Genomic DNA, 15286 nt, shown 5'->3' on the forward strand with positions numbered 1-15286 from the left:
GGTGGCGGGCACCTGTAGTCCCAGCTACTCAGGAGGCTGAGGCAGGAGAATGGCGGGAACCCGGGAGGCGGAGCTTGCAGTGAGCCGAGATCGCGCCACTGCACTCCAGCCTGGGCAACAGCGTGAGACTCCGTCTCAAAAAAAAAAAAAAAAAAGAAATTTATTCTGTTTAATCCACAAGCTTTACATAGCTTTAATTAAAAAAAAAAAAAAAACTGAAAAAAAAATCAAAACAAAAACAGTGAAACTAAGACACTGTTCCAAAGTCTGGGCCCTTCCAGCCTTCCAAATACAAGAGCTCAGAAAATTTTATATACTGATTGGAAGAACAAGAGAAAAATATGAACAGAGCCATGACATTTCATTAAACAAAATTGTATGTAACTAAAAGATCCTTCCTGGGACTGGCTCATTGCCTTTACAAAAGAAAAAACAAAACAAAAACACAAAACCAGAAGAACAGAATGAGGGTCCAGTGTTCCAGATCAACTTGTTACACATCAATATAAATCCACAGTGTCCTGGCAAACAGCATGCTTTCATTTTCTGTCTCATCTTAGAGCTTGAATCCTGATTCATTTCAGCAGAAACTCCACAGGCAACAGGAAAGATTATGGCATTAAGATATTCATTTATACTTTTGTGGTAGTTCAAAACAGTGGTCTTATTTCTGGGCAAGCTTACAGAACATACAACGTCAGAAGCATAAGTTAAATGGGTGCTAAGACTCAAATGAAAAAAATGTAAAGAAAAAGAAAAACAAAAAGAAAACCACAAACCAACCAACCAACCAAACAAACAAACAAAAAAACGCTCTGGGAATAGCCAGGGCATTTAAAGGAACCATGAAAATGCTAATAGTATTTAAACCCCCCTTTTTAAAAAGGGGATTTTTTTTTTTGGCTTAAAATATTTCACTCTAAATGAATTATGTCAGCTGTCAGTGAAAGAATGTCACTAATACAGTATGGACAACTTTTGCAATGTAAATCCATGCCCCTTGTTTTACATGGTGAACTTCAACCTAGCAATTATTACAACAAATGTTATAGTCTAAAACTCAAACACATTTTAGCAATTTTGAAATTGAACTGCATACAAACCAAATAAAATTTACATCATAACAAACATTTCCGCCTGAGACTGTGGGGACATTTTGGGCCTTCCTCATTGATCTCAGGGCCTTTTCACACAGGTGCTTTTCTTTTTTCTTTTGATTTTTCCGAGATGGAGTCTCACTCTGTCCCCCAGGCTGGAGGCCAGTGGCGCGATCTTGGCTTACTGCAACATCTGCCTCCCGGGTTCACGCCATTCTCCTGCCTCAGCCTCCCGAGTAGCTGGGACTACAGGTGCCCCCCGCCACGCTTGGCTAATTTTATTTGTATTTTTAGTAGAAACGGGGTTTCACCGTGTTAGCTAGGATGGTGTCGCTCTCCTGACCTTGTGATCCGCCCCCCTCGGCCTCCCAAAGTGCTGGGATTACAGGCGTGAGCCACCGTGCTTGGCCAACGCAGGTGCTTTTCTAAGTCATCAAGGTTATCTTCAGCTTCACTTTCAGTCTCCTTCTTCGGCTCTGGCGCTGCCACTGGTTCTTCCTGTGCTAATGTGGTTGTGGCAGCTGCAATGACTGCAGGGGTCACAGCAGCTGCAGCATTTGCAGCCACAGCCTTTTCCTTCTTGTGTTTTTTGTGCTTCTTGTGCTTCTTATCCTTTTTGTGTTTCTTGTCCTTCTTTTTCTTCCCACCTCCTTCTTGACTGGAATTTCTTGGTGGTGATGCTCTTGGTGTTGGGCTTTTGGCCTTTTTGACCGGTACAGCTGGTGTCCAGTTTGTAGATGGTGCCTGAGACCAGACGGGGGATGGAGGTGCTGGGGGCTTTTAAGCTGCTGGCTCAGGAGACCCGGAGACAGATCAGGAGGATGTGACCCTCCTTATAGACTGTGGGCTTGGTGAAGCAGACTTTTTTATCTTTTTAGGTTCCAGAGTCCTGGAGAGTCTCCTAAAGGGCCTAGTATTTGGAGACAGGGACTGCCTTCTTTGGGGTGATGGCGACCCTCCTCTTCAAATGGGTGGAAGACTTGAGGAGGTCTGAGGAGCTCGAGGCTGTGGTGAGGGCGAATGCCATTTGTTTGATTGTGGTGATCGGGCCTGGTGGGTAGAGCGGCTTGGGGAAGACCCCTTCCTGTGCTTGGATGATAATGAAGGTGAACATCTCTTGGTGACTGAGGAGCTTCTTTGTTTGGGAGGTGGAGAATGGGAGACCCAATGCTTTAGTGGTGAAGATGGTGATGCTCTTTGTTCAGGAAGGGGAGGAGGAGAAGCCATTCTTCTCTTTGGAGTTGGAGAAGGAGAGTATCTCCTCTCTGTTGGAGGAGAGTATCTTCTAGGAGAAGGCTGAGCACCGATGTGGGGGAGAAGGAGTTCTTTTTCGTGGTGGTGGTGTTGGAGAACTGCGCCATCGAGGAAGAGAGGCGGGAGAAGGAGACCATCGCCTTCTGGTGGGTGGTGGGGATGGAGTTCTTCTCCATCTACCACGAGGGGAAGTCTCTTTTTGGCGCTTTCGTGGTGATGGAGAGGCACTCCGGGAAGGGGAATGTCTCCGCCGCCTGCCAACCTCACCATTCTTCACATGGGATCTCTTGGGTCTTTCATCTTCTTTGGAGGAGGAGGAGCCAGAGTCAGATGAAGACTGCTGGTTTTGTCGTCTGTATGGGCGTCTCTGCTGCACAGAATCTACTGCAGCCATTTTACCACCTTTATCTTCTTCTGATTCAGATAACCCTACCTTTCTAGGCTTCGGCGCTGGTGAAGGGGATTCCCTTTTCTCAGTACCTTTATGTTTTGTCACTACCTGAAGTTCTCCCTGGAGATACGGAAACACGACTTTTTCTTGTACAGTTTGACTGCTGGGGTGTTGGGGAATGCCGAGTTTTGGGTGGTGGAGTTCCAGGAGGAGATGGCCTGTGCCTTCGCCTTGGAGGACTTGCTGAAGGAGATAACCTACAAATTTTTCAAGGGGGGCTGGCTGTCCTCTTGGGAGGCTTCTTTGGTGGTGACCGGGAATGAGATGAAGAGGATGATGAGCTACTCCCAGACAAGGATGCTGACGAACGTCTTCTTCATCTTACTGGAGATCTACTCCTTCTATGCCTTGGTGGAGGAGGCATTCTTCTTGGTGGAGCTCTTCTTCGAGGAGATGGCTGCCTTCTTGGGCTTGGCCGCCTTCTAGGTGAATACAATCTTGATCAGGATCTATGGCGCCGTCTAGGTGGAGTGTGAGAAGGAGAGTGGGACCGCATCTGGGATCTTGATTTGGAGCGTGTCCGAGATCGTGGTCAGGTCTTTTCCTTCTGCGTTTCTTTTTTGGAATTTTTTTTTTTTTTTTTTTTTTTTTTTTTTTTTTTTTCCCGGAGAAGGTTCTTTAGGCTCTGGTACAGGTTCAGGTTTGGGAACTTTCAGAATGTCACTAGTAGAAGTGGCCTGTTCTACTGAAGGTTCTTTTACCTTCACTGAAGGTTCTAGGAGCTCTGGAGGTTTTTCCTTCTTTTCTGGAGCAGAAGGACTCTGGCTCTTGGTTCTGTGACGGGGAGATCAAGGATGACTGCGCTTTGTCTCTTCTAACAGGGGAAGATCGTCTTCTAGGGGAAGGAGATTTGCATCTTCTTGGGCTACGAGACCTCTCTGTTTTTTCTCTGCTGCTTTCTTTTTCTTCCCTATGCCTTTTATCTTTGTCTTTGTCTTGCTTTTTCATAGATGCGAATTTTTCTTGTTCAGTCTGTCTTTGTTTTATTTCTTCTTTCTTCAGTTCTAGGAAAGCAGAAGGAATTCCCACGATGTTTCCTTGTGCACTTAGCAGCAGGGGCCACAGTTCTCCCACAAATTCTCGAGCATTTTTTCCATTCGAAAATCCAGTCAGGTTGATTTGCATCATTTTGGAGTCTGGGTTCTTCACTTACAACTGGTTGAATATAAACTCAATCACAACATCATCTTCATCCCAAGGATTTCCATTACTCTTTTTGTTATCCAAGGCTTTATAACTTCCAAATTTACTTTGCTCGTGTCCCCCTTTTTTTCTAGGCATTCTGCAAATTTCAGCTGCTTCAGTAGTTTCTTCTGTCTGTTGCAGAACTGATTATTCTGTTCTCCACTTGATCGGGGAAGAATCCCACATGCATCTTGCCTTCTCGCTCAGAGATCGCTCCCTATGCCAGGGTGCACCGCCTATTTTATAGTTTTAATTTGCATTTCCCTGATGACTAATGATATTGAGCATCTTTTCATGAGCTTATTGACCATTTGCATATCTTCTTTGGAAGTATGTCTATTAAAATGCCCATTTTAACATTGGATTATTTTTCTTTTTATTGTTGAGTTTTAAGAGTTTTTAAAATATATTCTGGATTCTAAATCCTTATCAGTTATGTGACTTGCAAATGTTTTTATCCATCCCATGGACTGTCTTCTCAGTTTCTTTCTTTCTTTCTTTTTTTATTTTTTTTTTGAGACTGAGTCTCGCAATCTCGCCCAGGCTGGAGTGCAGTGGCGCCATCTCCGCTAACTGCAAGCTCCACCTCTTGGGTTCACGCCATTCTCCTGCCTCAGCCTCCCGAGTAGCTGGGACTACAGGCACCTGCCACCACGCCCGGCTATTTTTTTTTTTTTTTTTTTTGTATTTTTAGTAGAGACGGGGTTTCACCGTGTTAGCCCGGATAGTCTCGATCTCCTGACCTTGTGATCCACCCTCCTTGGCCTCCCAAAATGCTGGGATTACAGATGTGAGCCACTGCGCCTGGCCTGTTTCTTGATTGAGTTCTTTGAAGCACAAAATTTAAGTTTTGATAAAGTCTGTCTTTGGTTGCTTGTGGTTTTCGTGTCACATTTAAGAAACCATTGCCTAATCTAAGGTCACTAAAATTTATTTCTATGTTTTACAGTTTATATTTTTACGTCTTAAATTTAAGTCTTTGATACATTTCAATTTAACTTTTGTATATGGCACAAGATAGGAGTCTAATTTCATTCTTTGCATGTGGATATCCAGTTTGTCTTGCCACCATTCGTTGAAAAAACTATTCTTCCCCTATTTAATTGTCTGGAGTTCCTTGGTGAAAATCAAATGGTCATAAATCTATGGATTTCTTTCTGGACTCTCAATCCTATTTTATTGGTCTATACTTATATGTTAATCCTTATGCCAGTACCAAAACATCTTGATTACTGTGGCTTTGTATTACATTTTCAAATTAGGAAGTGTGAGTTCTCCAACATTCTTCTTTTTCAAGATTGTTTTGGCTAGATGTTTGCATTTTCATATATATTTTAGGAAGAACTTTTCAATTTCTTCAGAAAGTCAACTGTAAGCTGGGTGCAGTGGTACGTGCCTGTAGTCCCAGCTACATAGAAGGCTGAGGCAGGAGAATCCCTTGAGCCCAGGAAGTTCAAGGCAAGCCTGGGCAAAACAACAAGACCCCATCTCAAAAAATAAAATCCAAACAGAATAAAACAAAAAAGCCAGCTGTGATTTTGATAGGTATCGCATGGAATCTGTGGATTAATTTGGGAAATATTGCCGTCTTAGCAATATTAAGTCTTCTAGTTCATGCACACAGGATCTCTTTCCATTTGTTTGGCCTTGTTTAATTTATTTCAATGACATTATACTTTGTATGATTTCAGTTCTTTTCAATTTATTGGGACTTTTTTGTGGCCAAACATGTGGTCTACCCTGGAGAATGTTCCATATATACTTGAGCAGAATGTATATTCTGCTCTTGTTTGGTGGAGTGTTCTGTAGATGTCTGTTAGATCTAGTAGGTTCGTAGTGCTGTTTAAGTCTTTCATTCTCTTGTTGATCTTCTATCTAGTTGTTGTATCCATTATTGAAAGTGGGGTACTGAAGTTGCCAACTATTATTGTTGTCTATTTCTTCCTTCAATTCTGTCAGGTTTTGCTTCTTATAATTTGGGGGCTCTGTGGTTAGGTACATATATGTTTATAATTGCTACTTTTTTTTTTTTTTTCTGAGACGGAGTCTCGCTCAGTTGCCCAGGCTGGAGTGCAGTGGCACGATCTTGGCTCACTGCAAGCTCCACCTCCCGGGTTCCCACCATTCTCCTGCCTCAGCCTCCCAAGTAGCTGGGACTACAGGCACCTGCCACCACATCTGGCTAATTTTTTTTGTATTTTTAGTAGAGACAGGGTTTCACCATGTTAGCCAGGATGGTCTCGATCTCCTGACCTTGTGATCCACCTGCCTTGGCCTCCCAAAGTGCTGGGATTACAGGCGTGAGCAACCGCACCCGGCTGCTATTTATTCTTGATGTATTGACTTTTACATTGTCACAGAATGTCCTTTATCTCTCATAACACTTTTTGTCTTTAAGTCTATTTTACCTGATAAAAGTGTAGTTACTCCAGCTCTCTTTTGGTTACTGTTTGCTACACACACACACACACACACACACACACACACACACACACAAACACATTGTATACTTTTACTTTCAACTTAATTTGTGCCTTTGAATCAAAATTATACCTCTTGTAGACATCATATATTTGGATAATTTTTTGAACACTTTTTCCAATCTCTTTTTAATTTTTATCAATTTACATTTAATGTAGTTATTTCATCAATTTACATTTAATGTAGTTATCAATAAAGTAGAATTTACATCTGTCATTTTGTTATTTTTTCTATATATTTTATGTCTTTTCTGTTCCTTTATTCCTTCATTACTGCCTTTTTTTGTGTTAAGTAGGTATTTTCTAGTGTACCATTTTTATTCCCTTGTCATTTCTTTTACTATTTTTCTTTTTAGTTATTTTCTTAGTGGTTGTTTTATGGATTGCTAATATCTTAATTTATAACAATGTAGCTCATATTAATACCAACTTGATTTCAATATTATACAAAAGCTTTGCTCCTCTACAGCTCCTTTCCCTCCCCCTCCTTTGTGCTGTTATTGTCATACAAATGATACCTTTATACTTCACATGTCCATCAATATGGATGTATAATTATTGCATTATGCAGTTGTCTTTGAAATTAGATATGCAACAAAGGAGTTTCAAACAAATAATGTTTGCTAATCATGGAACTTTGGGCAAGTTCTTTAACTTCTCTAAACTTAGATGTCCTCATCTGCAGTATGGATATAATGATATTATTTACCTTGTATGGTTGCTTCAAGGATTAAGTGGGATAATGTATGTAAAGCATTTAGAACAGTGCCTAACACAGAATAAGTACTCCATAAATGGTAGCTGTGGTTATTAGTTACTATTTTATTTTACCATCGTGCTTTGCTCATGATGTTCCATCTATTTGTAATTTCGTTGTTTTTTTGTTTGTTTTGTTTTCTTTTCTTTTTGACAGAGTCCCACTCTGTTGCCCAGGCTGGAGTGCAGTGGCGTGATCTCAGTTCACTGCAACCTCCGGCTCCTGGGTTCAAGCGATTCTCATGCCTCGGTATTCTGAGTAGCTGGGATTACAGGCGTTCGCCACCATGCCCTGCTAATTTTTGTATTTTTAGTAGAGACAAGGTTTCACCATGTTGGCCAGGCTGGTCTCAAACTCCTGACCTCAAGTGATCTACTCGCCTCGGCCTCCCAAAGTGCTGGGATTACAGGTGTGAGCCATGGCGCCTGGCCTATTTGTAATTTCTTCTTTCCAATTTCCCTATGACAATTTTTTTTTCATTCTCAAATACCACCACTTCCATGCTCTTAACTTGTACAGTGTCTATTATCACTATTACAACACTTATCACAGTCTTCCTTAGATTGTAGTTATTTGTAATATGTCTTATCTCTCATTCTATATTTTAAAACTCACGAGGGTGAATAATATGTCTTCTTCATCTCAGTATTTTTCACAGTGTGTAACTCAGTGCCTTATAATGGAGTAAGTGCTCAGTAAATGTTTACTGTATCACTGAATAACGTGAATAATTTAAAAATGCAAAACAGATTGAATTTCCTAGTTCTGTTAGTAGATCTGAATGCCATTTTAAAGCAATAAACCAAGCATGATACACTTCCCTTAAGTAGTTTATGGACTTTCTCAGGTGAATAGGAGAGAGAGTCAGAAGATACTGGGATTCTTATTTCTCAAAATGTGGTAGACTGAAAGAGAATTTCAGTGCCTCACAGCATACAAATGGATTTGGATTTATTAGGTTGGTGCAAAAGTAATTGTGGTTTTTGCAATTCCTTTCAACTACAAAATCACAATTACTTTTGCACCAACTTATAGATGGAGAAACGATTAATGAACATATATATTCCCTAAAAGAATGTGGAGACAGTAAAGTTTATTAAACAATGTACTTTTCCTCCATGTAACCCCCTAAGTGGTAGGTAGGGAAGGGAAGGGGCAGCAGAGTTTGATGGGTATGCACTGAAACTTTAAAATAGAAAGAAGAAAGTTTGAATTTCAGCACTCAATATTAGGTGAGTGACTTTGGGAATGTCCTATAACATTTCTGATTGTCCATTTCCTTGCCTGTAATGCCTATGTCACAGAGGCGTTTAGAGAAGTAAATGAACTAATGGATTGTGAAATTGTTTTGTGAGTTACAAAGCATTTTTGGTCACTCTTTTTTTCTGGGTTCTTACTGCTCTGTGTTCATCATTCTGCTATAGCACTTCCCAGATTGTATTGTAATTTATTTGTTTATATCTGTCTCCCACTAGATTGAGTTTTTTTCAGAGCTAAGATTTTTGTTTTATTTATCTTTGGACACCAGGACCTAACACACTGGTACTCAATAAATGTTTGATGAATGTGTGAATAAATGTTTCAGGTTGGAGATGAACTCAGGTGACCTATTAAGTTTCCTTCTAGTTTTGCTGTTTAAGATTCCATGAAAAGGTCTAGAAATAATTAGAGATTGACATAGGAAGAAATATTTAGAATGTGAAAACATGAACTTGGAGGACAGTTACAGATTTGTTAAACACATATTAACATTCTAGAGTGTACTTTCAAAAGGGAAATTGTTGAGACGGGTTAATTGAGTTTATATATAAAAAGGGAGGTTATGATTTGTCAAGTGAGAAGTAATTTTTCTGGCCAAGGAATGATAACAGCTGAAATGAATCTCTCAAAAGCTAGGAAATTTGGCAGAGGAATATTGTGGCTAAACAAATTCATTAGAGCAGAAAGGTATTAAAAACATTTTGAGAAGTGGAGTTAAATCATGGAAAACCAGGCTTCCTTATTAAGATGCCAGAAACTGATGGGACATACGGTGGAGGTTTTGTTTTGTTTGAAAGAGCTTGAAGCTACATCTCCAACAGGAGCAAAGTATGAGCCTTTGGAGAGCAGAATAGCTATACCTACTGAAAAAGTTGTTAGTAGACAGAAGAAATTGTAAACACAAGGGGGAAAAGTGAAGTAGAAATAGTAAAATGAAAGAACAGATGACTGAAGTTGATTGAGTGAAGGCCAAATCACTTGTAATGAGAGATGAAAAAGCATCCAAAGCAATGATCCTAAATAAGAAATTGAGAAGAGATGACAAGTATGATGGCATAATTAAAATGATAGACTTGGAATGGACCTTGGGAGAACGTACAACTAAAGAGCTAACCAGAGATTCCTTGAACAGTAGACCTCAAAGCCTAAACTAGTAATATCATCGAGTGGCTATTAACACATTCCCTCTCTCTGGTCTCTGACAAAATGTCCAGGAGGGGAGAAGACAGATGTAATTGGTAGAGTGGGTTCAGGGATAATTTTCTCATCATAGAGGCTTATTATTATTATTATTATTATTTTTGAGACAGAGTCTCTCTCTGTTGCCCAAGCTGGAGTGCAGTGGCACGATCTCTACTCACTCCAAACTCCGTCTCCTGGGTTCAAGTGATTCACTAGCCTCAGCCTCCCGAGTAGCTGGGATTACAGGTACGCGCCACCACTCCTGGCTAATTTTTGTATTTTTAGTAGAGATTGGGTTTGCCATCTTGGCCAGTCTGGTCTTGAACTCCTGACTTCATGTGATCTGCCCACTTTGGCTTCCCAAAATGCCGGTATTATAGGCATGAGCTACTGCACCCAGGAAGAAATATTTAGAATGTAAAAACATGAAGTTGGAGGACAGTTACAGATTTGTTGCACATGTATTAACATTCTAGAGTTATCATCATAGAGGCCTCATCATAGAGGCTTTATTATAGCATAGTGAAATGAGAAAAAGCTTGCACTTAACAAATCAGACACACCTGACTTAGAATCCCAGCTCTACCTCTTTTAGTGGTTTGACCTTGAGCAAAGTACTTAATATCCCTAAAAGACATTAATAAGGAACTCTGTCCCCTTCCATAACTCCTGTTTTTCGGATGTCTGGCTTGTTCATCTAATTTTCCTATAATTTTTTGCCTGTTTTCAATTTTTTTAAATGCTGCTTTCTAAGACATTTTATCATCTCTATCTTCCAACCCTTTTATTGAGGTTTTAATTCCTCTTGTCATATTTTTAATTCCCAAGAGCTCTTTTGTTTTCTCAATAGTCTTTAAAATTTATTTTTCTTGTTTTATGGTCGCAATATCTCCTCTAATCTCTCCAAGGATGTCAATGATAGGTTTTCTTTTTAAAAGTTTCCTTCTGAGCTTCAGGGATCTTCCCCAAGAGAACAGACCTCCGTATTCTGCTGGTGTTGGGGAAGGGAAATTATTTGGCCCTGCAGAATAGGGCAAGGAATCTGCAAGTCAGCTACCTAGGCTGACTTTCAAGCAGTCCTCCTGGTTATTACCTCTCTTTCATGCCTACTTACAGGGATACCTGGTACTACAAGTTCCTGAGCCCTTTTGGAATTCTGTGGTATAAATGGATTTGCGTTTCAGCTTTCCCTACTGATGACTTGGGATGCAGGTTTCTCAGTTCTGGTAATTCAGTTACTATTTGTTCAGCTGCTATCTAGTTTCCAAAATTTGTTGCTTATATCTTTTCTCCTCTATTCTCCTACCTTGTGTGTTTATGCCCTTTTAGAATTCCTTTACTGTAATTTTATCATGGTTTTGAGGAAGGAGCAGAGCAAAATGTGTGAGTTAAATCTGCCATCTTTAACCAAAAGTCTCTTAATTCTTTTTTTGTTTTTTTAAATTATTTTATTTTACATTCAGGGGTACACGTGCACATTTGTTTCATGGGTATTCTTAACTCTTCATGTCTTTTATATCCATCTCTTTTCATTTTAACTATCACCACATTATACAGCTTCTTACCACTTCCGATCTGGGCTCCTTTCTTCTATCATCTTGTCCCTTAGGTCTGTTTTCCACAATGTTGTGGATTCATCTTCCCAAACAACTGCACTGTGTATCAGAGTTTTGATTGTAAAAACTCTTCTGTTGCTTCCTAATGCCAAAAGGAGAAAATCAGTCTTCCACAGTCTAGCCTCTGTCTACTGTTTCAACCTTATTTTTTAGGCTTTCTGAAACACTCATATCCATATCCATACCCATCCCCACTTGTAGCTTTGGTCAAACCTGTCTGGTGTACCAAATAAGTAGGGACACAGCAGCTAGGCTTGCCTGGTGATGTATCCAGTAGACTTAGAAGTTGGCCTGTTGATTTTGAGCAATCAGTTTAAAACTCCTTAAGTGAATACCTGTCTAACTTAAAGGCATCTTATGGCCCCTTTCAGCCTAGGATTTGAAAATCTGTTTTCCATGTATGCTATTTCTTGATTGTGTTCACTATATAGCATATTGAGTTTTTTTTCCATGGTCTGTTGCTTCACACCTTATTTACCTTCTACTAGAGTTTGAAGGTACAAGGATGAGTAGGCTGTGGAAATTATATCCTATAAGAAACTTCCATCTTCTTTCTTATATGGTATCAAGTTTAAGCCATAGCTCAATGACTGGGTTTACACATTGTGATTTAATATTCTTCTAGGATTTAACATTGTAATTTATGATATCCTTCTTACTAAAAGAATGTCTGGATATTCATAGGTATGGTGGCTCTTGCCCACCACTCCAGTGGTTTGGGAGACTGAAATGGGAGGATTACTTGAGCCCAGGAATTTGAGAACAATTTGGGCAAGGTAGTGAGACTTCCTCTCTACAAAAAATGTTAGCCAGTCCTGGCGGCACACACCCATAGTCCTAGCTGCTCAGGAGACTTTGGTGGGATGGTTGCTTGAGTCCAGGAGGTTGAAGCTACATGTAAGCTATGATTGTGCTGCTGCATTCCAACCTGGGTGACAGAGCAAGATATTGTCTCAAAAAAAAAGTTATGTTTATAACATTTCCTGAAAGTATATTGTTTTCTTTTGTTGTACACTACACATTTTTAAATTAAAAATTTAAAAATTTAATGGACATATAATATTTGTACATATTCTTGGGGCACATAGTGATGTTTCAATGCGTATAATGTATGTGATCAAATCAGGATAATTAGCATACCCATCATCTCAAAGTTTATTATTTGTGTTGGGAACATTTAATATCCTCCTTCTAGCTAGCTACTTGAGACTATATAGCATATTATTGTTATTATTATTATTATTATTTTGAGACGGAGTCTCGCTCTGTCGCCCAGGCTGGAGTGCAGTGGCGTGATCTCGGCTCACTGCAAGCTCCGCCTCCCGGGTTCATGCCATTCTCCTGCCTCAGCCTCCTGAGTAGCTGGGACTACAGGCGCCTGCCACCTCACCCTGCTAGTTTTTTGTATTTTTTAGGAGAGACGGAGTTTCATCATGTTAGCCAGGATGGTCTCGATCTCCTGACCTCGTGATCCGCCCGTCTCGGCCTCCCAAAGTGCTGGGATTACAGGCTTGAGCCACCGCGCCCAGCCCATATTATTATTTATTGTTGTCATCCTACAGCGTTATAGAATGCTAGAACTTATTTTTCTTATCTAGCTGTAATTTTGTGGCCTTTAACAAATCTCTCCCTACCCCTTGTTTTCTAATGACTTTTTTCTCCATTGAGAATTGTCTTTGCTGATCTCTTTATTATGACTAAAATTCTCTGGATGGAAGGGTCATCAGCTACCATCTCCTTTGCTACTCTGCTAGATATCCTTACAATTTGGTTTGGAATTTCAGTACCACTAACATTTTTTGGTGCATATCTTGGAAATAAGGAAAAGGTAAATTTTTAAAATACTGCTTTTGGCCACTGAGCGATAGCTGAAATAATACCTCAGTATATATATTACACATGAAATACAAAAAGTCCCACTGGAGAAAATTACAGAGAATAATCATTTTGGAATAAAAGATATTTTAAAAAATTAAGTAAAGGACAGTAACACTTTCAAAGATATTAATGCATTTCCTACATTATCAATTGTTATATTTCCTTTTACCTCTGATGAACCAAATTAAAAGGACATATTGTAGAAAGGCCAACATCAGCCAACTCAGAAAACTAATAGGGTTATACAGTGGGAGAAGACAGTCAAGATGTAGTCCAAGAAATGGGGCTATTCAGTTTACAGATTTGAAGTTAGCCTATTCCACATATCAGAAAAAGGTATAGGATACCAAAAAGTCTCAATGAGGCCACACAACCAAAAAACTATTCAAGGATATAGTATGAGATTGCAGAAGAAACGTTGGAAAAGACAAAATGGGAGGTGGAGTTCCACAGAGAGCAGCAAAAAGAAAATTTTCTGAAAACTGTTGACACATTCTCAGACAAATTCTAAGAGAGAACTTTTGGACATTCTAGATTATTTTGCACTAGAATAGTCACTGGTAAATCTTTCCAGTCTCTCCCTTGGAAATTATAAAAAAGGATAAATATCCTTATTGATTGTTTAGCTGTGTATCATTTAGTATGGTGCCACTGGCTGCATGTGGCTGTTGAGCACCTGAAATGTGGCTGTCTGAATTGAGATGGGCTCTATGTGGAAAATACATACCAGATTTTGAACACTTAGATCAATGACAAAGATAATATGAAATATTTGCTCAATAATTTTATATTAACACAAGTATAAATCATAATATTTGGACATGTTAGACTAAATAAAATACAATGTTGAAATTAATTCCATCTGTTTATTTTTAATTTTTTAAGGGGGCTAATAAAAAATTTAAAACTACACATGTAGCTTGCATTATACTTCCATTGCACAGCCCTGGCCTGGCCCCTGCCCACACAACTGCTTTTTGTTGTTTTCTTAAACAATTGTTGTTTTCTTAAAGCTGCCTTTGAGAAAAATGCTCCTGTAAATATTCCATGCCCTCTTCAGATTCAAGATTCTGTTTTGTGATAATATCTGTATAGATGTTTTTCAGTTTCATTTCATTCTGATTCTCACTTCATTTATTTCCGAGCAGATTGCTTGTCCAGTTCACACAAACCAGATCCCCTGTCAGATTCCTCCATAGAATTTCTTTACAAAACCACTTCTTGGCATCATAATTGGTGGCATTTTACCCTTCAGTTGTATTTTTATTCAACTCTTTTTCATTCTGAACAGTATTTGGTGAGTATTACATCTTCATAATCTTAAAAGTGTTAGTTTTTAGTAAATTAACATTCCTTTATTTTAAGGAGGTTAAATTCTGGTATGATAATACTTCATTTACCTCCACTTTATCCAGTAAATAACAATCTGACCTAGAAGAATTTCCTAGAGAACTGAGGCTGAATTCATGACTTAAAAAAATTTATTTTTAATTTTTGTGGGTACACAGTAGGTGTGTATATTTATGGGGTACATGAGATGTTTCGATACAGGCATGCAGTGCATAGTAATCACATCTATGGAGAATGAGGTATCTATCCCCTCAAGCATTTATCCTTTGTGTTTCAAACAATACAATTATACTCTTTTAGTTATTTAAAAATGTACAATTAAATTATTATTGACTATAGTCACCCTGTTGAATTCACAACTTTTAAAGGGTACTTTTTGATGGAAATATTTATAAAGATTTACTTTTTTGGCTGGGCATGGTGGCTCACACCTGTAATTCCAGCACTTTGGGAGGCCGAAGCAGGTGGATCACTTGAGGTCGGGCGTTCGAGACCAGCCTGGCCAACATGGTGAAACCCCATCTCTACTAAAAATACAAAAATTAGCCGGGCGTGGTGGTGACTGCCTGTAATCCCAGCTACTCGGGAGGCTGAGGCATGAGAATCACTTGAATCCGGGAGGTAGGGGTTGCAGTGAGCTGAGATCATGCCACTGCATTCCAGCTTGGGTGACAGAGTGAGACTCCATCTAAAAAAAAAAAAAAAAAGCAAGCTGCAAAATAGGTTATAGTAACCATATTTTCCAGATGTTCTTGATGGGAAAGTAGTTTTACAAT

The 15286-nt window shown here is 39.3% G+C and overlaps 1 pseudogene; it reads right to left on the minus strand.

The window, feature by feature from the left end:
• Positions 1-928: 928 nt before the first annotated feature.
• On the minus strand, positions 929-3967 carry LOC126945907 (serine/arginine repetitive matrix protein 1-like; annotated as a pseudogene).
• Positions 3968-15286: the final 11319 nt, after the last annotated feature.

Source organism: Macaca thibetana, chromosome X, assembly GCF_024542745.1.
Source record: "Macaca thibetana thibetana isolate TM-01 chromosome X, ASM2454274v1, whole genome shotgun sequence".
NCBI classification, from domain to species: domain Eukaryota; kingdom Metazoa; phylum Chordata; class Mammalia; order Primates; family Cercopithecidae; genus Macaca; species Macaca thibetana.